Raw genomic sequence first — 26,138 nt, 5'->3', positions numbered from 1 at the left:
GCCGAGCCCGTTGCTGTGGTTCGCGCAGAGCCCGTGGCGGGGCGGCCCCGGGGGGGTCGGGAGTAGCCGCGCTCGAATCTCCTGACGATCCGAGAGAATGGAAGGTGTGTTTAAATGGAGCTCCCGACCCGGGACTGCGGGACTGAGAGATGGGCGTCCCTGCCTCCGGCTCCCATAGAGATGCGGCGTGAATTACCGCTTGCTGCCCGGCCTGGCGGGGTGACAAATGTCCTCCCCCTGAAATGGGACTGCTCTCTGAATTTAACTGTTATTCAACTTTTAAACTGGACATCTGTTTGAATGTCAGAGCTTTAACGCTGCTTGCGGTAGTGTAGCAGGTACACCTACCCAGCTGCTCGTTGGCTTTTAGAATAGGAATAGAAAACATGCGAAACGAAGACGAGTGAAAACAAGGCACTTTTTACAGGCTGGCGTTCCAGCAGGTGGGGTGGGCACGGACTGAGAGCTTCGGGAGGGTCTTCCCTGTGCTCCCGCTGCGAGTTCCACTGCGGGTGGAGCGTGGGCAGGGCACCCATGGAGCAGAACTGAGTGGGAGTCCGAGTGGGGCTCGAGGGAAGGGTGTGTCCGTAGCATGTGTAGCAAAGCACCGACATCGCTGAATGTCAGTACAGAGTGTCCATAAAATTATGCTACACCATCCTGACATTCAGCAGCATTCACTTTCTGCAACATTCTAAGGGCAGCCCGGGATTTGTCAAAGTCAAGCTAGGGACTGGATGTGTTTTCTGTTCAATTCAATTTATTGTATTCACCACAAGTTTTTCTCAGTGCTTACTGCCAAAAATGTATTTTCCTTGCCTTTCTGGACAGATGCCATATAAATCCCTCAGCTCCACTTCTCGCTGTGTTCCTGAGGCTGCCTTTAAGTGTGCTCTTCCTGTCAAACCGTCTCTGGGTCCATGCAGGCTTTTTCCTGTATCAATTTTGTTGGTACTGTTCTACTCAGATCACAGAGGAATTTTCACCTCTCAGTTCTCATCACTGCTATTGCACTTTGGCTTCAATTATATATTTGTTACTCCACACCTACATGGAAACATTTGTACACAGAAATGCAACGAAAGCCACTTATCGATATGGTGATGATTTATATTCACAAGATTCCCTAAGACTGCCTTGAAAATCTGCATTTTCTTTTCCAAATTCTTCATTCATTTCACTGTGCTTTATTCATGGGGAAATCATTTTGTTCAGGCCTGGAGTTAGGTGTGCACAGGTGTCTGAGCTCTGGCAGAAAACAAGGCTCTGCAGACTTGGCTGTCCTATCCATTAATGAGTGCTGCTGTCCAACCCTCTCTGCTCCCATCTAATAATAGCACAATGAAAGGAACAGCTTGCTCAGCAGCCTCAGGTGGAGCCAACAGTAATTGTTCCATGCTCCATGAGCACTTCAGGTTTGTTGTTTACCTCTGGAAGATACACGTAGCCCCTAGTGCACCCCATGGTATTCCAGTGAGCGCAGAATCAGACATAAGAACAATTATAAAAAGATTATTTCTACAGTATGGCTTACATTTAACTGGGTTTTCCAGACAGAGTTACTTCTAGGTGAGTTGGCTTCTGGTAAGGATTTCTTTTCTTCTTGTGGAGAAATGTTAGCAAAGAAATCCTTGGTTTTATTTTTAATGTGATCACTGAGTGGGAATCACTTGTTGATATTCAGGATTCTTCTCATGCAGGGCACTCACCTCGGGGATATTTGGAAGAGCTTCTGTTCATGTTTGGCTGTTGGGTATTTAGTGAAAGATGATAATGGACATCTCCTCATACATCCTGAAACCCCATTACACTACTGTAGAATACAGCCACTATACAGGAGCTATTTAGGAGCTTAATTTTTTACTTGGAGCTTAATTGGTTTTGTGCGCATGTTTTGGTTTTTTTTTTCTTTCCTCCTCCTTCTCAATAGGCTTCTACGATTTCAAGCTCTAGCTGTATGTTCACACTCTCATTTCTGATCCTTCAAAAAATGTCCATGAGAAGGGGAGACAGACCGGCTTTGAGAAGCCAAGTGCTTACACGCAAAGTCCTATTCTCTGCTTGTTAGTAGGGCTAAAATACTTACATGGTTGGTGGCCATGGTGAGGATAGGCTGATGGTTGTACTAGACAATCTTGGTGTTTTCCAAACTTGATGATTCTATGATTCTGTTACTATTTTTGAGCTTGACTTGCTGCTTGAGCTTGACTTCCTGCTTAGCATCATTCAGGACACCTGGTTCTGTTTGCTGCAGCATGTGCGGGTGAGAAGGCTCTACTGGATGCCTGGCAAGGAGGGGCCAGGAAGGGAGCAGTGGCTGGGGTTTGCTCTCTGCTCTAGTTGGTGCTGCTTCTTTCACCACATTCCCACTGGCAACAAATCCATCCTGGCACATTTCTGCTTGAGATCAGTCAGAGCAATGCAGACACTGTTCTGCCAGATGAAGAAAGGCTGGAAAGTTCAGAAGCTTCATCACCTCTGAATGGCAGCTGGTATCCAAATGAACATATTGATTATAAGGTAGGAAGCACAAGCACAAAACCCTGAGACTTATGAAGTGAGAAAGCTGTCACTCAAATGAAACTTTAAAGAGAGAAACTTGTATTCCTTTATTTTTGTGCACCTTGTAGAAGAGGATCAATTGTCTTAGTAAGACAAACAGAGAAAAAGCAAAGATAAAAAGGAACAGATCAGGTTGGATATCAGGAGCAATTTTGTCTCACAAAGAGTGGTGAGGCACTGGCACAGGCTGCCCGGGGAAATGGAGGAGTAACTGTCCTGAGAGGTGTTCAAGAACTGAGTGGATGTGGCATGGTGGAGATCAGCTGATGGCTGGACATGGTGATCATAGAGGTCTCTTCCAACATTAATGAGTCTATGATCTTATGAAAAACAAAGGCAGGTAAAATGCATTATTTATCTGCAGAAATATCTTGAAGTTTCAGGGAAACTCCATAATTTTATCATTTTCATATTTTGAAAGATTTTTTTTCTTTTTTTTATGAAGAATGGAGTTGTGTAATTACATTTGCCAGAGAGCAAATTCATCTCTGATGTCACTTCCTAAAGCTGACCTTATGATTTTTCAGAATGAAACTAAGCACCAGGATTAGCTGGGAGCAACCCAGCTGGAATGCAGCCTGGAAGAAAATGACCAGGGCATCCTGGTGGACACCAAGCTGAGTACGAGCCAGAAATGTGTCCTTCCAGCAGAGAAGACTGATGGTGTCCTAGGCTGCAGTAGGCAAAGTATTCCCAGCAGGTCAAGGAAGGTAATTCTCTGCTCAGTTTGGTAAGTATGCTGCTGTTACTTGGAGTACTGCGTCATATTCGGGTTCCCAAGTAGAAGACAGACATGGACATATTGGACAGAGTCCAGTGTAGGACCATCAAGAGGACAAAGGGAGCGGAGCATGTTTCCTGTGAGAAAGGTTTGAGAGAGCTGTGATGTTCTGCCTGAGGGCAAGGTGCACAGAGGACAGAGCCAGGCTCTTATCAGTAGTGCCCTGTGCCAGGACCAGAAGCAATGAGCTCAAATTGAAACACAGGAGGCTCCCCCTGACCATCAGGCTGCACTTTTGTGCTGTGCAAGTGACAGAGCATTGGCACTGGGACACAAACAGGCTGTGCAGACTCCTCCGTGAAGATCTCCAAAGCTGCCTGGACATGGCCAGGGCATCCTGCTCTGGGTGTCCCTGCTGGAGCTGGGGTTGGGCCTGATGGACCCAGAGGTCCTGCCACCCTCAACCTGTCTGGGATTCTGTGGTTTTTTGTTTACATGTAGAGCTTTCTTTCAGTACGTAAGCATAACTAGGCTAAAATATTGGAAATTCTTCATGAGTAAACAGTAAGCCATCAATATAGTAACAATTGAAAACAGAAGGAATACATTCTGGAGGCGTTACTGCTTCTCTGCATTCTGCTGCTACAATAAAAGTGAAAGATGAGACCAGAGCTCCATGCTCAGGAGCGCTCCATGACTGACAGCTGGAATAGAGGCCTGCACACTGCACACGCCCTGTGCTGAAGGAAATTGGGGTGAAGTGCAGGGACGCTTGCTTTCAGGGAAGAGCTCAGTGCACAAAGATCAACAATCAAGTCAAGCTGAGTTTGTTTTGAGTACTCTGTGCATTACAGGCTTCCATTGTATATGAGCACCTTTGTAGGCTGCCACTGGACGGCACCAGATCTGCAGCATACCTTTCACTTTCACCCTGACCAGCTGGCAGAAGCAACTCCTCTTTTGTCCTTCCTCCTTCTGTCACTCATGCAGGGGCATTCATCAAGAACAACCTACTGTAAAACATGTGTCATAGAAAGCGGCCACTGACATTTCTACCTGCATCTCATAAAATCATGCCTGCTGGTAACACTGCAATACCATTGATCTTAGCAGCTATCAGGAGCTCGCTGGTTCTGCAAGATGAAACTTGAGGCTGCACAGTGTAAAAGCAATCTACTAGAAGATGTCAATGCTATTTTACTGATTCTGTGTGAAAGCTCCAACTTGGGCTGGTTGACAACATTTAAGTGGCATTTTGCATTGCATGTGGTTTTAACACGCTAAGTCACACACAGCACCACACTTTAAAATGAGAATTGCTGGAAACACAGTTTGATGGCTAAAGTGGTAGCTGGTGTGGATTAATTATTTAAATGCTAAAAAGGGCTGCACCACTTGTATTTAATTTGTCTGTAGACCAAAGAAGACTCTTGAAACCCACTCTTTTTTGGTAACGCTATTTCTTTTTCAGCAGAAGGCAGTGCTCCAAAGTTGCTGAAGTACAATATAAAAGCCCCATGTGTAGGCAATCACAAAGAATATGGGAAACACCTGCTTTTCCTTCAATTACTGCCTGCAAACTAGTGGGGCATGTTTATTTTGGGGGCATTACATTTGCTTGGGTAATAGTGCATGACACATTTTCAGTGTTACTGCAGACGAGCTCTGAGAACAGCTAATCATATCTGTTCAAATGAAACGCAAACATGCCCTCCCAGCCATACGTGCAGCTAAACAGGACTAATGACACCACACATTACCCGCTGTGCGCACTTATGCAAGCAGGAAGCAGTTGGTGAACAACCATCCATTTGTAGAAACCTGGCTAATTTTGTTTACTGTATGCCTCAAACTAATCCAAGCAAAAAGACTAGAAAATGCACAAGCAGACCTTGAGAAGACAGAGAAAAGTCTAGAAAAACAGCAATAAAATGAATTTTTAGGGGGGAAGAAGAAACCCCAAAGTAGTATTCTTCTGGCAATAGAGAAAGGAGGCTGCAAGTTCACTGCTTATCATAGTCCAGATAGCAAAGGTGATCAAAGAAAGGAAATATTTTAGGGAAATGCTTTATTAATTCCACCTAAATGGATAGAAAGCCCAACACTTTAAAATTCTACGTATCAGGGTTATACTTTTGTCAATATTTTTATTGCAGTGAAGGACCTTATTGTCCTCTCTCGTACACCCTTCAATAAAGCCTAGGGGAGGAGGACCAATACATTGTTGATGTATTTTAATAACAGTATAAATATCATCAGTGTTGATGAAAACATTTCTGAGAACTCAGTGTTTTCACTGCACATTTAATTTAAATGGGACATTTTTCTAGAAGCCTTTTTAGAAGACTAACTACATTGATTAATCAATTAAAAACAGCTGTTATACAGTGTTCTCCATTTTACATTTCAAATGTGCTTTAAAAGGGAAAAGACAGGAAAGAACAAAGAGCGTGAATGCATGAGATAAGAGAACCAATACACAGGTAAACAGATTGAGCTACATTCAGAGGAAACTGGAAGCTATTTTAAAAAAGTATATACATTTCTTCTGTTGTTTTTTAGTGTTTTTTTTTTTTTTGGCAGTTAGTTTGCAAGCTATTACATACATGAATTGTGATTAAGTAACAAAAAGTGACAACAAGCAACGATTTTAGGTTAAAAATCCAGAAAAGTTTTCCTCTGTGAGATAATGTCTCACTGAAGTCAATGAGAAATCAAAGTACAATTTCCTCTTGCCAAAACACATACTGGGCTCATAGCGTGAGCACATAAGGGAAAAGAAGATAGCTTTTAGAAACCACACATTTTGTTACCTTTCTGTGGAAGTAGGAGCTTTTTTTCCACGGTCAGCATATTGCAGAGATGAGTGCCATGCCTGCCACCTACCTGTGCTCCGTTTGTCATTAAGCAAGAGCAGGCGAACATCTATCCATCCCCACAGCAGTGATTCATGACCACCTGCCCAGGCTCTGGTGCCATCTTTGTTTCTCATGGTACTTGATTCCCCTTAGGAGGCCGTGCCAGTGCCTGAGGTCACCTCAATAGGACATGCACTCAGCCCTACAAAAATCTTGCAAGAAATTAGGTTGATCTGCTCAAATGGGGGAAAATTCCACTGTAGCCATTCTTGTTTCAATTTAAAATATTTCACTTCGGCTTGGATTTGGTCAATGAAGAATAAACCTAAATCTTGGACCTTGAACTGAAATAAAAATGCCCAGTGTTGGATTGACAAAAACAACCAAAGCAGCATGTGGCATGGATAGACTTGTGCCTGTTCTTCACTCTTTCTCAGGGCAGTGTACAAGTGCCTACGTTATGTAAACAAGAGACAGCCACACACAGTGGTCTTGAATCAGTGCTTCCAAGTGCACCCTGAGTATTTTTGTCCAAGAAGTCAAATACTAATTTACATCAAATGAATAAAGTCCATCTGGAAGAGGTGCAAGTGTTTGAGTTACAAGAGCACCACTGTATATTGGAAAAGAGACTTAAAACATTATCTGAACTCAGGTTCAGCTATGATAAAACAAGGGCATTTCAAAACACATCAGTCACCTCGACCACAGCTGCTGTTCAAGAGTTCCAGCACTTTGTGCATGCATGGCATTCGTGTTAGTAGAAAGCATTACTAGCTCAGTGTTGTGCTAGCCAAAGCAAATGTAATATGTAGGGATAGGACATGCATTTTAGACAATGCTTTAAAGATGCACTAGTAAAATCACAGGTTTTGTGCAGCAGGCTCGGATAGGAATAGATATCCTTCATCTTGTAATGTCCAATAGCCCTTACACTTTTTAGAATTGTAAGAGCCATTAAGGTTGGAAAAGACCTCTAAGATCACCTCCAAGGGACGGTGACTCTACCACCTCCCAGCGCATCTTGTGCCAGCACCTCAACACTCCTTTTGAGAAGAAATTGTTCCTAATATCCAGCCTGAACCTCAAGGGTATTATTTACAAATTATTTTCATTGGCAAAATAGAAACAACTTGAGTAAGAATAACTTAATTAGTTTCCAGTTGATATCAAGAATTCCAGTGCATAGTAACGCAAGTACCTTTTAAGAGAGATCAGACAGAAGGTTTATTTGCTATGGTCACAGTGAGACAATGCTCATCTCCCCTCTGCAATCCTTTGGACAATCCTTTATATGTTGATGAAGCCTAATACCTGTGCCTGGGAGGGATTGGCTCCTTACTAGGCTGGGCACTAGGTTGGGGCCTGGCAAAGAAGAGTAAGAATCTAGTCAGGAGATGGAGATCAGTATGGTAACGGGCAGAGGTAGCATAAAACTGGGTTGGACAGTGTCAGAGGGTGGGATGACTGTGTGGGAGCCAAAAAAAGACACAAACCCTTTCCCAGTCTTTACTGCCTCAGCATCACATGCTGGAGTCTGAGAGAGCTAATCTCCTTAAGCACTTTGTGACTGATAGCCATCCAAGGAGCAATGGGCTCCTTGTGCTGATGGGGCATGAAGGGAGTCACTGCTTTCTTTAAATGGACAGGAAAACTAACCCTACAGCATGCGCATCATTACTACTAAACTGAGCATGTAACCTGAGCTGAGCTCTATGACTGCTTTCTTACATATTAAATGACACAGGGTGACTGTAAGTCATTTGAAGAACTATCACTTCTTTTAAAATTTATAAGAATAACAGTTTCAAATGTCACTAGATTATTCATTCTCATCCTGTATATGAGGGAAGCCACTAAAGAAGGAAAAGGAAGTATTCATTAAAAGTATTCTTTTCCTAAGCCATCTTCCTCATACCAAATATTCTTAATAGTTTATTTCTCCCACATACAAAGACATGCTGTGATCTCCTTTACTACTGTTGATAAGTCCAAGAGAAAACTTCTAATTTCTTCACTGAGAAAATACAATTCAGGAAGAGTGGAATGTCATGGGGTGGGTATATCAAGACTGCAGAGCCACACAGAGCAAAAGAGACTGATTATGTAAGCAAAGAAAAACAGCACACAACAAACTAAGCTTAATTCCAGTGACATCTGAAAACATTATATTCTGCGTCTTCCAAGATGATCATGTCTCACCACAGGCAAAACTGTGCTTTCTGAGGAATGCACTCAATCAAGTATCATTAGAAGGGGAGATAGGAAAGGTTACCAAAATCAAAGAAATATTTGCTTTATCTTAAAAATTATACCATGCTTAATAAACCAATTTTTTTTTAAATGGGTCACTATGGATTGTTCATTGTTCTAAGATGTTTTCCTTCTCCCCAGCTTTTTATTCTGTCTTCTGTTGACCACGATATACACTCCATATAAAGATTTATTTAAACAAAGTCAAAGCCTAACTCAAATACAAGAATGTGCTTATACTAGTTTCCCAGTTTATTTTTTTATTACTTGAATCTTTCTATTCAGTAACACTTCAACACAAGATTGACATCAGTATTATTTCTAGATCAAGCTATGCCAAATTTTCCTCCCTCCCTTCCCTTCCTCCCTTCCTTTCCTCCTTCCTTCCCTTCTTTTCTCCTTCTCTCCCTCCTTCCATCTTTTTAATTTTTTACAGCAGCAACAGGGTATTTGCAGGTTTCTCTAGATTTTTATGGAACCAGCATTAAGCCCTGTTGCTAAGCAGAAAGCAAAATCAATATAGAAGGCAATCCATACCAGCTCATCTTTGAATTGCTGTAGACGTTTTACTTTCTATAAACTTTTTTCTTTTAATAGTTTTCTTCAACAGAAATCTGATAAGATTTTTAAGTAGTATGTTGCACTCCACCGTATTTCCAGACTATAACATCATGCTGTTTAACCTAAAGGTACCATTCTGATGAAATTGCTAAGACAGCTTCTGGTATTAAATGACCATTTCTGAATATAGAGTGAAGCAAGTGGAATTTTAAGCAGATTCCTTTCACTTACCTGCTGGAATTTGTATGGATCTTTCTCTTTCACTCAAATCATGACAATGAAAATTTCCTTGGCATCAGAAATTCTATAGCATTGTAACATTCACTGTTGCAAGAACTGCTTAAAAGCTTGCTCTTTGTGTAAAGTCAAAAGAAAAGAAAATCTTCTTTTATTGCATTCAATTTGCTGGTATTTAGTTGTAAAGACTCCACTAACAGTCAGCCTGCTGCCCCATTGCCATGACAAATGGGGATGCCTCCCAGTGCTTCACATGCATCTGAGAAGGACTGTGCAGAGGCATGGGACTTCTTACCTGGTAACTCATCCCTTCTTCTTGCAGTGGGTCTGACATAACACCCAGTGTAGGTCAGCACTCAGCATGCAGGTCCAAAGTTAGCAGGACCAAAGCTAGGTCCCCAGCAGCATTAGTGTCTTCTCCTTCAGTGGGAAATCTGTATTTCTGGATATCTGTTGTGCAACTTTTGCCTCTCATCCCAAGCAGAACAGTAAGTACGTGCCAACCTGTGTCAGAGTCAGTGGAGCTGGGAATATATGGGAATGTATATTTCTCCATGGTAATACTGGATGTTCACTGTCTCCCATATTTTTAACATATTTCTCTTCATCCATAAAGCAGGAATGTGCTAATTCCCAATTTACAAACAGATAGAAGCAACCCAAGCAGACTTGAGCCCTCTCAACTGATTCACAAGTGCAACATGCATGCCTGCCTCAGTCGTGCTCACAAATGGCAGTCTGCACTGTAGAACTGTTTTAAATGACCTGTCACAATTCACAGTAGAACTGGCAGCTGCATGATGCAACAAGGCTAACAGACAACCAGAACAGTCAACTGCATCCCATTCGAGTTGATGCCACATGGTGAACCAGTTGTCCTCATCAGCAGCAAGGAGACTTGACGGACTTCTGCTCCTATTTGGTGTACACATCCAGACTCTGAACTGTAGGACACTCATGCTGCTGTGCTTGTGTACCTCAGTGTCATATGAAGCTCTGGAAAATGCTAAAAGCAGAAGCAGCCCCACTTTCCCACTCTATGGCACAGTATTTCTGCTAAATCTTCTCTGCACTGCTGTCTGCCAATCTAAACCAAACTCAACAGCTTTAATTATTAAAGCTGGAAATTCCTCTTGACAAAAAAAGAAAATACAAAAATATTCCATTTTATTCAGCATCCTGAATACCCAGGATAGAAATAACTATCTTGTGATTGAACAGATATAGCACAGCTGTTGGTGGATTAAAAGGATGATTAATTCATACACTTTATACTTAAAAGTTATTTTGGAGAACACGTGAACAATATATGCTGGAAATTCCCAATTAGATTCAAGAGCATGTTGGAGTGAGTAAGCACACACCCACTGAAGCAGATGTTTGTTTGCACTATCACAGTGCATGTATCACCTACTCAGCTGACTTCAGAGACGTGAGGGGGTGGTTTGAAGATGCTGCTGAATTCAAAGTGTCCCTGTCATTCATTTTATTATTACAGTTCTCAGAATTAAGAGTTTTTGGAGAAAATTTCAAAACAAAAGTCAAGCAAGAGAGAATAGACAGCCCTAAAACTATTTCCCTTAGCAGGGGATACTTTGCCCTTCCCCTTCCCCTACCTCTTTCTTTATCCCTTCCGCTTCCCCTTCCACTTCCCCTTCCCTTTCCCATCCCATCCCATCCCATCCCATCCCATCCCATCCCATCCCATCCCATCCCATTCCATCCCATCTATTCCCCTTTCTTCCATTTTTAAAAGATTTTGGAGCAGAATCTTGATATTTTATCAAATTGCTTCCATCAGTAATAATCCATCCTTTTCCCAGAGTAATAAATATTCACTGGCATTATCTTATTTATCGGTGTGATGCTCCTCAGGCACTCACATGTCAATGCCATGTTTGGAATCAAGCCCCATTCTCTGCCTTTCTGAACATCATCTTGACTGCAGTTCCAGGGCAAGTGATTTTCTGTGGAAAGTCAGCAATGTGTGAGGTTATCAATCTCTTTTTTTGACAGGAGGCTTCCACCTCGCCTTTTGACTTGGGCAAACAGTGAAACAGAACTATGAACAGTACAAAAGAAAGCAGACCTAGGGATATGGGAATAAGAAGTCTTGCAGTGTTATACCAGTCAAAAGAAAAAAAAAAAGCCCCAAACCTATTCAGAACTGAAATTCTAATGTAATTTCTGAAACTAGTTTGTCAGTCTCAAGATTTAAAATGAAAAAAAGCCAAAAATCATGGATGAAAATAATCCTAACAAAATAGACAAATTCTGATTTTTCAAATGCAAAGAATATCATGAGAATAAATTCCAACTTTAAGTATTGCAACACTCGTACATAATTTCCTTAGAGAGAAGTTAAAAGATCTATCATTAATACAGCACGATTCATCACTTTGCTCTCTGCAATGGAAATCAGAATTTCTATTCTTATGAAGAAGGAAACTGGAGGGATAGGGAAGTATGTTGACATGCCAAAGAGCATGCAGCAGGATGTACAAAATGTGGACATCCCAAAATTCAGGCCATTGTTCTATCCAGACAGTGAATTAACATAAAAACTCAGTGGTCTGCATTTCTCTTATTCATTGTAAGTCTGTTTTCAAGCTTATTTTTTAACGTTTTCTCTTAGAGCAAGTTATCTTTGCCCTGCAATGCAAGGACAAGATGGGCAAGATAACAACAGGTAAAAGCCAGTCTGTTTAGAAATTTTAAATTCTATTCTCTGCAGTGCACTCTGCCAACACTGAACAGAAGTGAACATATGTCTGTGAAACAGCAGCAGTAAATTCCGTTTGCAGTGCAAAAAAAAAAAAAAAAAAAAAAGACAAAAAAAAAAAAAGACACTAGTATCTATTGTAACTATTGTTGTAAGGGTATTTTTTATTTTTATTTTTATTTTTATTTTTATTTTTATTTTTATTTTTATTTTTATTTTTTCTGCAGAAAGGCATAGAATTCCGTATATTACACAGCAAAAACATGTACAATGGAGTCACAGCTTTTGCATGTCTTTAGCATTACTTCTACCAGTGCATGGTATTTATTCTGATGTTCTCTTATGCTGCAGCTTTAGGCATTGTGGCACTGCTCCCATCTGCCCCAGCATCCCCAGAGGCTATCATAGAGCTGGTGCTAGGGAAGGTGTATTCCTGTCTCCAGTTAAACAGCAGAAGTGTGTCTGAACTAAACGCCGGATTTTGTATTTATGTAGGCAAAGGGAACTTGTAAGTTTCCCCTACTGATTAAGCAGTCAATGTCGCCAAGAAGAGCCATGATAACATGTTGTACAGCTGTTAATATATCTTACTGCTGCAGCTCCCTGCAAAGGGAAAGCAAGTCAAAGATGAGTCAGCTCCAGCTCCTGAGACAGCCATGATAAGCCAGATCACTGAAGGGCCTTCTTCCCTGTGGCACATTACAGAGATGTACACCCAAACAAGAGACATTCAAACTCTTTTCTCTCAGGTGCCCTCAAAAGCCTTCCATGTGGCTTCTCCTCCCCATAGGAGAGGACATGGCCAGCAGAACCAGGGATGTGACTGGCTCCAGGCTGCAGCAAGGAGGTTGGCAGGTTTTGGGAGCACATGTGACCCATCACCTCACTGTGGTTTGCTGATTTCTCCTCTCTGGGCTTTGCCTCATAGGTGCCATGAGTTATTCAATGAGGATGACCAGTGTTAGTGCTGTGGGGCCAGGACTGTTCTGGGTCAGAGATCTCCTGCTGTCTTATCTTGAGGCTGCCACGTAGTTGCCAGACTAGTTTCTATTTGTTGCAATTCTCTAACAAAAAGAGGTTCTTGATCCCAGTGGGGGTTTTTTTGTTTGTTTTTCTTGTTGTTGCAATCGTTGTTGTTTGTTTTGTTCTTGTTTTTGTTTTCTTGAAAACATTTTGATGTGCTCTCTCTGTGCAATTTCTTCTTTTTCTCTTTCTTTTGATCTAAAATTGATGAGAATCGAGCTTGCACTTCAGCTCTTTGAGAGGACTAGCACTGCTATACTCGTGAGAGCTTGAAAACAATGCAGAAGTAGGAAAGAAGAAAGAAAACATGCATGAAGAAGCAGGACCCCTTAGGGCAAGTTCTTCATGTCAAAACACTTGTTGGTAGCTTGTTCTGAGGCTTTCAATTTAAACAACAGATGAAATGCAGTGGCCTGAATCCTTCCAACTGAAGTTCTGGGGAGATGAAGGAAAGATGGCTGCTGCACTATGTTCGACTTTGAATTTATTTTTAGAGTCGGAAACCTCTGCTTTTCTGTGGCACTCAGTATTGTTGCTTCAAGAAGAGTGTCAGGAGGAATTTAGCTTATGCACTCCCTTTTTTTTTTTTTTTTTTTCCTGACCCTAACTTCTACTGCTCTGAGATCTGTTTGGCATTTCCAGCAAAACCTTCTTCCCCAGATTGTTTTTTTTCTTTTTTTTGAAAAATCATTGATTCCACTCATAAAATCTCAGAGAAATATGATAATTAATGCTGCTTATAAGTAACATTTAGGGAAATGTCAGCAGCTCTGCACTCAACATATGCTGAAGCAGTATTCTTTAGATGCTTAAAATCTCATCTCCAGTCTCCTGGAGACAGGTCACTTCCAAGCTGTATTATGAATGAACAGCATTAGAAAATTATAGATATGAGCAACCTCCAGACTGTATTAAGCATGGAAAATTAAATCACCTTCCTTATTCCCTTCAGTGGTAAAGTGAGATTTTTTATAACAATTTTGTGATGCTGCAGGATATCTGCTATCAACACCCTGAGGAAGATGAGAGGGCTGGAGCATCTCACCTATGAGTAAAGGCTGAAAAAATTGAGTTTTTTCAGCCTGGGGAAGAGAAGGCTATGAGGAGACCTCACTGTGGCATTCCAGTACTTGAGGAGAGCTTATAAACAGCAGGCAGACCAACTTTTAACACAGTCCGATAATGACAGGACAAAGGGGAATAGTTTCAACTGAAAGAAGATTTAGGATAGATATCAGGAGGAAATTCTTTACTCAGAGGGTGGTGAGGCACTGGCATAGGCTGCTGAGAAAAGCTGTGGCTGCCCCAACACTGAAGGCGCTCAGTATCAGATTGGATGGGGCCCTGGGCAGCCTGAGCTGGTGGGTGGCTGGCAACTAGCAGTTCCTTAAGTCCCTTTCAACCCAAGCCAATCTATGGTTCTGTTACTATATGATTCTACGATTTTTGAAGAATTTACTTTCCATAAGTTTTGGTAACAGAAGGCCTTATCTTCGTCATGAATCATAGAATCATTCAGGTTGGAAAAGACCTCCAAGATCACCAATATTGCTCACTAAACCATGTCCATAAGTATTACACCTACTCTTTCCTTAAACATCTCCAGGGACAGTGACTTTACTACCTCCTTGGGCAACCTGTTCCAATGCCTCACTACTATTTCTGAGAAGAAATTATTCCTAATATCCAATCTGAATTTCCCCTGGTGCAACCTGAGCCCATTCCTTCTCATCTTATTGCAGTTACTTGGCAGAAGAGGCTGACACCCACCTCACTACAATCTTCTTTCAGGTTATTGTAGAGAGCAGTAAGGTCTCCCCTGAGCCTCCTCTTCTCCAGACTGAGCAATCCCAGTTCCCTTAGCCACACCCCATAAGACTTGTGCTCCAGACCCCTCACAGCTTCACTGCCCTTCTCTGAATATTCCAGGGCTTCGGTGTTCAATGTTCTTGTAGTAAGGGGCCCAAAACTGAATGCAGCACTTGAGGTACAGCCTCACCAGAGCTGAGCACAGAGGGACAATCACCTCCCTGCTCCTGCTGACTGCACTATTTTTGATGCAAGCCAGGACGCCACTGGCCTTCTTGGCCATCCAGGCAAATGATTAACACTTGTCCTCCTCCTCATTTCTTGATGTGAATGGATGTGTGATTGACCATTGTCTTGGAGTCTCTTTTCAGTTCTCAGCAAGAGCACTGATCTTAGAGAAGAAAGATGTAGATGAAGCAAGCAGGCAAGCCAGTGACAGAAACCCTGTGCCACTTGGAGTCATGAGCTTCTCCTTATCCCTATGAATGGTTCAGTTGGACTTGCTGACCTGGGAGAAGAATTGGCTGAAAGACCACTGAATCTTCACTGCCTGGATTTTTAAATATTGTCTTCCCTTTCTCAAATATCAGAGTATTGCTGATAACACAGAGTACTGTGTTCCTCAAAACACTCTGAGTACTCTCAAAACACAGAGTACTGTTCCTCCAGGAATCTCAGAAATTACAAGAGCAGTTATATATGCTGTTTCCAATATGAAGGTAAGAAAAAAACAACAACAATATATTGCTAACCAAGATGCCAAAATAACAGTATTCCTTTATTTTTTCAATGAAACCCTGATTCCTTTGAAATCAGTTAAAAGCTGGCAAGAGATAATTTTTCTGTGTATGCTGAATTTTCTGTCCAATTTACATTGCTAGTCTCTTTCAAGCAGGCTACCTTCCCCCCAACTCTCCACCCCACACATTCCCTCTGAGTGAAGCATCAGCTTGTTCTTATGAAGAAGTATTTCTCTTGATCTCTGTAGTGCCTCTCATCCTAATTGCAGCTATCTCTTTTCAAATGTCTCATTGTCTTCTTAATTAGAAACCACCCCAGGATTTGATTCCTATCCTCCTTGTTCCCTGTCAGGAGCTGGGAAGCTTGCAATCATGGCTGAAATTTTTACTTGCCTTCTCCAGAGCCCACAGGCTGCTTCAGAGGGCCTGATCAGCACTGTAGATGTTCTTTGTGTGAGGCTCCAATCAGCAAACCAAAGGCACAATCCTCAGACACGCTCCTGCCATCGCTACAGCTGACAGACTGGCATAATAGCTTCTCGCTGTCACAGCTCTCCTCGGCTCTCCAATTAAAACAACAACAACAACAAAAATAAAATAAAAAGGGAGAAGAAGGGAAGGAGGGAAGCTTTCTGCATACTAAACGCTCTGTTTCTCAACATGGGTACAAAGATATTTCTAGCTGTTTCCCAATAACGGTGAGGTAGAATTGCAGCCGGACAGCAGGAGCAGAGGCTCTGAAAGCAGTGGGTGAGCCTTTGGTTTGCCCCTGGGTGCCACCAACAGGCTTCTCTGAGCTGAACCCCTGGGTGAGGCTGAGCCATAGGCATCTACTGCAACAATACAAGTCCAAGAGGAGCGATCCCAGAACAAAGTTAGAAAGGGAGCAAAGTAAAAGAAAGGGGAAAGCTTTTTATAAAAAAATATATATATGTATATTGTAATAGTTCTTTAACTCTTTTCTAATTCTCCTATCGTTCTTTAGGTTTGCTTGTGATTTAAAGCAGTGCAGGATAAAGGAGCCCCAAGCACTCTTTATGTTATGCGGAGTGCCAGCTGACAGCAGCTGACAGACTGCAGTGCCAGTGGTGGTGGTTTGGCACCATCCTCCAGTGGATGAAGGCTCTATGGGCTGATCAGGCAGTACACACACAGCACGCTTCTCCAGGCTTTCAGGCAGGAGCTTGCACCACCATTTCCATCCAGTACTACCTTTTCTCTCCATCCTGCATTTCCCCTTTTGTCTGACTCTGCAGACTGTCTCACTGCAAGTCTGGCAGTCTTTTCTTAAAAAAAAAAATTATTCGGAACATACACACAAGTGCAAAATTTGCATATAACCTTAACTGCCAAGGAAAAATAAAAAACACATTCAAAATCAACCGATTCCACCAATGAGAGCGTGGATGCTTAGCATTCCTGAATACACTGAGTAAATTACATGTGCCATATTATTCATGCGTTGCCTGACTATAAGATTTATTCATGCAAACAGCCGCAGAAACAACATAATAAGAAATCTTTGGCGTATTTTCAGAAGGCAGATATCTTAGGTGAGGAGTGAGCCTGACAAAAAGGTTTGTAGCCCAGGAAAGCAGGAACCCACTGCTTCTTTGGATGCCCAATTGGAGCCCAAGACAATTATCGAGTGTCCCAGGCAGCCCAGATCTCACTATATTTCAAAAGTACTGTTTTTCCCTTTCTCCCACACTTTTTAATCTGCCTTAATGTGGGGATAAATTTAGTCCATCAATTTGGTGCCCACACAAACACCCCATTGGTGCTCTTCAGCCCCGCAGTCACAATGATAAAAGTGATCCATGCACTTGTTACTAAATAGGCACGGAAGCCTTTTCAAGAAGCTGTCACCAAAAACAGCCACCAAAACCCCACCTGAAATATTTGGTTATATGTATAGTTGGAATTATTAACTGTTTTGCAAGCTCATAGGCTTGCTAAAGAGCTATGTTGTGCCTGAGGATTTGATGTCCATGGTAAATGTCATAGGATCATAGAATCATAGAATCATTTGAGTTGGAAGGAACCTCTAAAGGTCATCTAATCTGAGGGTCCCTTTTGACTATGTCCTATACAAGTGATGCAAAACTGAGAGGTAGGCCTGCTATGAAGTTGCAAGTCACTTTAAACCACAATCCAACTAAATGAGGGGGCTGAAACTCCTTCCACTCTGGTTATCATGGTGATGAACTGGACTAGTATCCATGCATGCATTGCCAAGCCAGAGGTGAAGAAAGAAAGATGTGCATCTACCAGAGGTTCCAAAAGGATGGTAACCTGTCTTTTTTCTTTCTTTCTTTCTTTTTTTTTAAGTAACCCATAATCTGATATAAACCACATTCTTTTTTTTTTTTAGTACTATTGCAACTGTGTATGGCTTTGGAAAAGGCTCAAAACGTGTACCCAAATTGAGACAGCCACGTCTTTGGATGCATCTGCTGCTTGGGCATATTGCCTTCTGCTACGCTTGTGAGGTAGAAGAAACACCCAGGCAGAGAACAGCTGATCAGAGTCAAAGGTGCAAGAAAGTCCACAGCTTCACTGTAAAATGGATAGCATGGGGGGATTCAAAAGGAAAGGATTAGATTGGGAGCCTGTTACGTGATGGGGAAGATGGATGGTAAAGGGAAGGTGCTGAAGACAGCATGGAAATGGGGAAAAGAAGGAAAAAAAATATTTCTATACATATATTCTGCATATACTGTCTATCTCAATTTTTGCATCTATTGAAGCATGATTTTAGTGAATTTGCTACCCTGTAGGGAAGTAAATGCTAAAAGCTCAGATCATTAATCCTTAATACTGAATAGATGCAGCCTGTTTGTACTTCACCATGTAATTACAGCTAATGCGAGATGTTCTTAGAAACACAGGGCTGCTAATCTGCACATCCAAGTTGGATGTCAGCAAGAAGATGTCCTGGAGTGGAGAGTCACGTCCAGATGGGGGAAGATTTACTTTCAGCAGTTCTGATGACTGACAGCAGATTCTGACAATTAATTCAAATTTAAAGATGACATTTTCAAATAGTTGGCAAGTAACTTAAGATTCTAAATCTAATCTTCCCAAATGAAATTCCAGTCAATCCCTTTGGGATCCCCAACCACAATGCCCTTTTGCTGCCGCCGAGATTTTGGCATCTGGATTTGATTTTTGATCTTTTCCTGCAAAATCATTTACTTTTACATTCCTCACATCCACCCTGGAAACTCTCACTGAGCATGTGACAATTAACATAATATGCAGCTCTCCTTTCCCTTCCCCCTCATTTCATTTTCTTAATTGCTGTAGTTAAAGTAATAATGTAGTTTATAATCAATTGCTTTGTGCAGTTACTTATAAATATCTGGATTTTGAAAGGCAGTGACAATCTCATCCAAGATAACAAAATCCACTACTGCAAGAGTCCTAGGCAACTTGTGCTGTCTGCTCATGAAAGCATTAAAATGTGTTTACGGTCATTTGAAAGTCACGGTCACCTGGTTGACCAGATTACACAGCCCTGATGCCATTAATTTGTCATCAACAAAACTCAGTTTTAACAGCAAATGTATTTTCTGAATAATCAAATGGATCTGCAGGAGATCAGCAGAGGCTTTTAGAAAAATTAGTTGTTCCTCTATCCACAGCCAGAAATTACAGAGCAGAGACTTGTGCTGACGTACATAGCACAGGCAAATGAACTAAAGGATGATTGCTGCAATTATCGTTGCTGGACAATAAGAATTACAAAGTGGCTGAAGAGAATTCTCCTGTTTAACAAAGGAAGAGATGATTTCATTACAAGAAGATACATATGACAAAAGTGCAGAGGATTTCAGAGGGAAGGAAGTGAAGACTGATGTGACCATTAATTCATTCTCTGGACTGGTCAGATCAACAATAACCTAACCCCACCTTGTGGTTGTTCTGGACTCGTTCGCTTTGCTCAATAGGCTGAAAACTCTTGCTGAAGAACAGCCAACTATTGATTAGGGCTCTTGACAAAAGGGAAGATATAAAGCACGAAACCGAGGAATGTCATTCAGGCAAAATAAGGTACTCAAAGAGTCCACATGGATGGAAGAGGAAAGATAATGCCAAGTTCCAAGCAACCTGAAAACTGGGTTTACTGAGTCAAGTGGTGAGAACATTTTAGGTCAACCATTGTAAATTTGATATAGCATCAGCCCAATCAAACCTAGGGAAAAATTAGTGTCTCATTATTTATTCAGAGCATCCCCATTTTTTCAGAAGTTGTATTATTAGAAACATAAATTGCAAAAATGGAGGCTTTCTGGTAACTGACTTACAGTTATCACCATGCATGTTTCCAGTTAACAGTAGGTTCTTTTGCTAAAAAGCACACATACACATACAGCACTGCACTTAGTTAATAAGAAATGGAATAAAAAATGGATGAAAACTATCTCTTTTTAAGACACGTCTGTTTCCCCTGCTTTTGTGAAATCAAAGCATCAAAGAAAGAAATCTTCTTTTCAGTGACTCACCGGCAACCTATGAGCATATTTGCCTACCCCTGCCAGCCACTCTTACATCAACACTTTCACAAAAACCACCTACTGCAGACTGGTGATTGCTCTGACTAGCTTGCTGGTCACCATTGTGATATAATCTCTTTCTAAAGCAATTTAATTAGCACGGGGGAAGAACTGACCTTTCTCAAGATTTTATTTTTTCCACTAGGCTAAATATATCTCACTGAATATGTCAATAGTACCTCTGATGCACACAGCTCTCCAACATCCTGTTGTAAGGAAAAAAGAATTTTAAAACACTAATTTTATAGGTAATGAGGAAAATAAGCTTTTTAATGTGCTTTGAAATAGGCAAAGCTATTTGGAATGCAGAATTGTTGAGAAAATCCTTAGTTGAATGGATTATAGATAATAACACGTTGTGCTTCTTGTATTTTATAGTAATAGATATTGCGAAAATGGCAATTTTAGAAAAGTACTCTGTTTTATTTTCAATCATTCATGGATCAAGAGGCACAGAAAACTAAACAAAATCCAAATACTTTTGCTGAAGTCCATCTTACAAGCTGCCCATATGTAGATCTTGCCTGCAAGGACACATCTGAAAGTTCTTTCTTCATAATTCCATTCTTGCCTGGACTGCAAAAGCATGCAGCAAAAGCTTTTGTACAAGGTGCTGAGCATCTCTGTATAGCAGCTATAAAGATACAGCTATTCCCAGAGCAGTACTTGCCCAGTTCCTTGCCAGAGCCTAACCAGAACTGCACATTTTTCCTGCTTACCGACTCCCATAGAAAAATAAAAACTGAGGGTCTTCAGATCTTGCTACTGCCACTGATGTGGACTACGAAATATCAACCCCAGCAAGTGCAAATGACAGTCCTACCTATGTCTGTATTTACAGTCTAACAATAGAAAGAGCACAGAGGTTCAGGCTCATAAGAAGACAAAACTTGATTGGTAAGTACGTGGGATTCTTCCAATGAGAATGCTTCTTCCTCAGATGCTTAAAAAGAAAGAAATGCAAGCAATTATTTTCAAGCAATACACGGTCCAGACATGAGCTACATAAATGTGATTTGTTGCAATCAAGTGCTGTCTCATGATCAGTAGTACTTTCTTGTTGGATTGCTTAGTCTGCAAGGCTGACAAGGAAAATGAAATATACTGTGTGCACTTAAAAATAGTTACCCTCTTCAGCTGCCTTATTTTTAATATTCTTGTGAAATAAAGCAGCAGCTACTTGCTCTGTCTAGTCAGGGTTGTTTCAGCTTTCTAAGCAAGTAGTGAGAAGGTAAATCTGAACCCAGAAAGGTTGAAAGGTCTTTGTGTTTTTTCTCCATCACCACGGGGTGGAGAAAGCACAAAACCTGGTGAGCGCTCAGATGCAGTCCTGCAGACTTTGCTTGCTCATGTCACCCTTCCCATAACACTTTCATCTGGCTTTGCTCCGTGGTTGTAAAATTATTTAAGATATCAGCCATCTGGATAGGAAATTCAGCTTAACTAGAAGAGCATTATTTCAGCTAAAAGCTGGCAGTCCGTGTTTGTTCCCAGCTGCCTGCCTCTGAGCCATACTGTTTGGCTCCTTAGAAGTTCAAAAGCTACACAAGGAGACACCCCTCCAAGGCCTTATGGGTACTTGGCCTTATTAGTGTGTAAATGAGAATCTGGAGTCCATACCTCCCAAGGATGAATACTAGACTTTGCTAACAACAGAATTATCCTTTCTCCTCATCTCTTCCTTTTCTAGGAACAAGTCAGATCTCTGCAGTAACTTGGCCAAGATGAAGAGAGCAGAATGCTCTCTCACTGTGATTTTGGTGGATAATGCTTCTGTTTGACTTATCCTAAATTGTGCATGGACTATTACACACTTGGAGTGCTTATATTCTCTGACAGCTGTGAGAGGACTCCAAACTGTAGCTCCCCATGCAACCTATCAGTCTTTATGTGTGAAGACTTGTTTGCTGAATGTTGCCCACCAAACACGTGCAGGTGATTGCACTGTATACCACCTTTAATTTTATGTGTGTAACACCACATGATGCACATGCCCTAATACACATGTACATACACAGAAAGAAAGCAAAAATGCTCTAGAAATTATCTTTCTTCATAGGAGTTTTTGTTAATTTTTTTTCCTTACTTGTGTTTCAATTTGTTTGAGCGGGACATTACAACAGATTTAGGCAGTGTTATTTTTAAGACATAGCATCTTGCTTAGAAAAGTTAGCCAGCAATAGGGACAGGATGGGATCCACTTTAGGGGTGAAGTTAGTGTGGCTTTTCTCCTCCATACATTTCAGATCTCTCAAATATCATTTCTTTCCAAACTGGATTAGAAAGAAAGATGACCTCAAGCACAGACCTGCTGCTACAACTAAAACACATCTACATCTCCAGTCACTGGTTGTGCCATAGTGTGTGTGACTGTGATCTGATGCAAAGGCTGCCTGAGACTCTAATTGCCAAGTATAACATGAGGTACAGATTGAATAAAATCTATATATCCTGGGAGCACTCAGCTGCTACAGCACTAAGAGCCAGGAAAGAACCCAGATGGAATATGTACACAGTGCAAATGACAGAATGCCAAACATAAAGGAGCTGAATGGTAGGAAAAGAAAGTGGATGCAAGCTTTCAAGGGATAATTATAACTTTTGGTAAGAGAAAAAGGAAATATTAAACGTCAGAAGTCTGTGTCATGCCCATGTAAGTTATAGGAGTGACTCATACCAGCTTCACCTCAGCATCATAAAACTAGCACTGAGAACAACAGCCTTCTGTTCTGCCTGCAGTTATTTTATAATGCCCTTTTCTTTTTACTCTTTAGCGAGACAAAGGGAATAAAATAGCTCTATTAAGGTTGGAAAAGGCCTCTAAGAACATCCAGCTGTCCACCTAGCTTGACTTTATATTGCAATTCTTTGCTTTGGCCCTTGCAGAGCTTTGAAAACCTAAGCGCAGGTGAGGCAGAGAAACACATAGCATTCTTTGCCTGGAGACAGTAATAGCCACTTCTGTGCCTCAGACAGAGGCAAGGCCTGAGCAGACAAGGAAGGTGACATTCTGCCTTCTTCATGAGAAGTCATACAGATTTCAGACCACTTGGTTCAAGCCCCACCTCCTGCTGGGTCCTGCACTGTCCTTAACAGCACCAGCAGGCACTTACAGACACAACGCAGCCCTCCTGCCCACCTGGTCCTGTTGTCAGCAATTGTCTCTTGTGGTGGCATTGCCCTCAGCACAGAAGGTTGTATGGTAGCTCTCCTAGAGCTGCTACTGCTTTGGCTGGTAAAACAGGTCCATTTAACAAGAGCAAGTACTGGATTCTGTATCTGAGAAAGGGCAGCTCTGGCTATACATACAGACTGGGGGGATGAGATGATGGAGAGTAGGCCCACAGAAAGAGATCACAGTGCTCTGGCTGATGGCAAGCTGAACATGAGGCAGCAGTGTGCCCTGGAGCCCAAAAGGCCAATCATACCCTGGAATGCAGCAGGCCCAGGGCTGCCACAGGGCAAGGGAGCGTTTGGACAGTGCTCTCAGACACAGGGTTTGGGTTTCAGGTCTTGTGCATCCCTTCCAACTAGGGGTATTCTGTGCTACTATGATTCTGTTGGTCCCTTTCAACTCACGATATTCTATGGCTATTATTGTGCTTTTTTGCTTTGAAATTTTTCTTACACGAAAAGGAAATCTTTGTATTTTCAGTATATCCAAACCTGATCACATTCTTTTTATTTCTGTGACTATTTCGATCAAGGTTATATAACCATATAATCTTGTGAAATGACATTGAATTGAAAATGGATTTTTGTAGATACAAAAAAAAAAGAATTAATTCATTTTGAAGGATTTATGCTTCTCTTTATTTACCAGGTGAAACATTTTCATAGCTTGAAAACATGCTAGAGATGAGCATTAGTGGCAGGGTCATCACATATTTTTTTCATGCATAAACCATAACATCATATTTTTAGACATGTTTTGTGGAGGTATGGAGTATTTTATTTCTGAATGTACTCTATTTCCTTGGTAGCTGATATCACACTAGTTGTCCAATAGGGCTCAAAAAAAAGACCAAACAAATGAACAAAAAAGGCCGACTGGTTAGCTTGCCTTAACAGTAACACGGTAAGCTGAAAATGAGAGACTTCCTCCTGAAAACACTGGAGGATTTCCAAGTAAAAGGCACAGTGGAAGTGCCAGACTGCAGCACTACCTACGGTGCCCGATGAGGCTCTTATGGCCAACAGAGAGCAATCAGCTTCCTGTAGCTTGCTCCCTGCTTCATGCTGGTTGCTGTTCATGCAGCAAGACCAATTGCTTTTACCAGAGGCAGTCGTGCAGAGGTGATGGAACTGGCTTATCTCAGAGCAGCCTCTTGTTAAAAACCAGCACGCAGGGAAACCTTCTGTGGTGGCTAGAAGCCATGGAGACAGAAACGTACGTGTGCCTTGTTGAACATTTGCTTTATGCCTAGTGGTGTGCAACAGATCTTGCAGGGGACGTATCAATTACTTAACATTGAGAGTGGCTGTTTCTTGATTCAGATGTGAGATGAATGATCGTAGGAATTAATAAAAGACAAGCACAAACAGAAGGATTTTTAATATGAAATTGTGGAGGCTTGTTTGGTGCGTGGTTTAGCACCATGAAGATACATTTAATTTAAAATTTTAATGGAAAGAGACTTAGAATTTAAACTTCAGCACTTTCCCTGATGATTGATAGGCTCCTGCAGTCCCCAAAGACTAGAGAAGGCAATTCATAACAATAACAGTCAGTGAGCAGCCACAATACCCAGGGCAATGTTGCAATGCAGAATGTAGTTTATCCCAAAATAGAAGTATGTGGTTGATTTAGTATGGTACTATGATCATAGCAGCATTTATACCCAAGGCTGTTGCTTGAACGTTTCTTGAAGACAGAGCATGGTAAAAAAGAGAACACAGAGAAAATCTACATATCCAGAAAAGTGTCGTGTGGTAAGGATAAATGACTTAGAAAGATGTAAAGGTAGTTAGTTATTTTTCAGCTATTCTTTGCATTGCTTTTTTTTTTTTTCCAATAAAATCTCATGTTGTGCAGCAGAAATATTCATGAACTATGAAAATTATGATGACCAACAGCCTCTTAAAGCCATTTTAATGAAAGATGCAGGAAACAAGAGCCTTGAACAGGGTTGGCTGGCTATCCCTGCAGCAGTGGCTAATCTCCTACAGCACTTCTGACCTTCTCCAATTCGCAGACTCAGACTGTAAGACACAAGACAAATTGGAATTCACATGTAAAAAGGAATTAATGCAGCTGATGCTGGTGGAGGAGCTGATGCACCCTCAGTATAGGTTAATGCCAGCTGCAGCTCACACCATACTTTGTCCCCAGTAGGACACAAACCAGTACTTGTAGTGAAGCAAAAGAAGAGCAAGATAAAATTGGTTATTTACACACATGTTTACAGCCGGTCTGTATGAGCTGGCTTCTCCTGTGGAGGGGAATTGTGGAGACCCCAATTTCAAAGAAGCTATAGCTGAAAATGTCATCTTGCCAATTCAGAAAAATGTCATTTCACCATTTTTTCTTGCAGGATCTTCATAGTTGTTAGTGTATTCACTCTCATTTAACTAGGTAAGATCAAAAGGTAAGCCGAATGCTTGATATTATTTTGCAACCTTCCTGCAATTAGCCATATATGGTAAGTTTACTGTAGGCCACAAAATCAATGAAAACAAATTACAGAAAAATGTGAGCAAAAACAGAATTCAATTAAATAGCACTAAATAACACAGGAAAAGCAGTACATCATACAGTGTTTAATGACCAATAAATAATTAAATGTGTCATCACTTTTTCTTTCTTATTTCCATCCATAATATTGAGATAAAAGCTCCTGAAAGCTGAAATAAATTACACCTGCTGATTTTTTCCATTATTTTACTGCTACAGATTTCTAGTAGTTTTAAGTGTACAGTTTTCCTTTACAGCAATTGTGCTTGTTTTCCCAAAGATTCCATCTGATGGCATAAGAAATTATTTTTCTTTTTTTTTAATAAATGTATTTCTGTTTCCTGCATGGGTGTGAGCACACTCCCTGTCCAGAATGAACGAGGATTCTAATTTAAATCTGTGGGTTGCACTTGGTTTCC

General features: G+C 41.3%; 1 long non-coding RNA gene across 1 annotated transcript; it reads right to left on the bottom strand.

Moving 5' to 3' along the window:
- Positions 1–7: 7 nt before the first annotated feature.
- Positions 8–10,833, bottom strand: LOC109364049. Its single transcript, XR_002110025.1, has 3 exons — positions 9,488–10,833; positions 2,087–2,489; positions 8–1,047 (listed from the first exon to the last, which is right to left on the bottom strand). It is a non-coding gene; the product is annotated as an uncharacterized LOC109364049 (long non-coding RNA).
- Positions 10,834–26,138: the final 15,305 nt, after the last annotated feature.

The sequence above is a fragment of the Meleagris gallopavo genome, chromosome Z (genome assembly GCF_000146605.3).
Source record: "Meleagris gallopavo isolate NT-WF06-2002-E0010 breed Aviagen turkey brand Nicholas breeding stock chromosome Z, Turkey_5.1, whole genome shotgun sequence".
NCBI classification, from domain to species: Eukaryota; Metazoa; Chordata; class Aves; order Galliformes; family Phasianidae; genus Meleagris; species Meleagris gallopavo.
The sequence above is the reverse complement of the archived record's forward strand: the minus strand, read 5'-3'. Positions and strand labels throughout refer to the sequence as shown.